The sequence below is a fragment of the Suricata suricatta genome, unplaced genomic scaffold, assembly GCF_006229205.1.
Source record: "Suricata suricatta isolate VVHF042 unplaced genomic scaffold, meerkat_22Aug2017_6uvM2_HiC HiC_scaffold_45273, whole genome shotgun sequence".
Taxonomy (NCBI): Eukaryota; Metazoa; Chordata; class Mammalia; order Carnivora; family Herpestidae; genus Suricata; species Suricata suricatta.
Genome location: NW_021892961.1, coordinates 125 through 633, shown reverse-complemented (window position 1 = coordinate 633; position 509 = coordinate 125). Strand labels below are relative to the sequence as shown.

The 509-nt window shown below is 44.6% G+C and overlaps 1 non-coding gene across 1 annotated transcript; it reads left to right on the top strand.

Annotated features, from left to right (window-relative positions):
• The first annotated feature begins 192 nt into the window (after nt 1-192).
• Nucleotides 193-295, top strand: LOC115285144. The gene has a single exon (XR_003905433.1). It is a non-coding gene; the product is annotated as a U6 spliceosomal RNA (small nuclear RNA).
• The last annotated feature ends 214 nt before the right edge of the window (nt 296-509 follow it).

The window sequence follows — 509 nt, the reverse complement described above, 5'->3', positions numbered from 1 at the left end:
CACAAGAGGAAATTCTGATGTAACCATGGCACCTTGTCTATAATTAGTGCAATCCCTTTACAGGACCTTGGTGTCCACCGTTGATTACCTTTCACACAGAGCTCCCTTTGAGGAGCCTCACTTTGAAAAGATTCCTCAGAAACAAAGGCTGAACTGTGAAGAATCCAAAGTTTTTCAAAAGCGGGCCTGCCTTCGCTCTTGCAGTGTGTATACTAAAATGGGAACAATGCGGAGAATATGAACACGGCCTCTGCACAAGGATGACATGACCATTTGTGAATCGTGGCATTTTTTTAAAAAAGTGGGCCTGGCTGCTTCACTTCACCAACCCTTCCCTGTGTTTTTTTCTACACTGCGATGTGGACACAAAAACAGTACGAACAAAGCGAAAGGTACCCATGCTCATTTACAATAAGGATTGTTCTAGAACACGGCTCAGACCTTCTCCTTACTCTTGCTCTGAGCAGCGCAGAAAAGCAACAGGTCCCCTTTTAGTATTTGACAGCAGG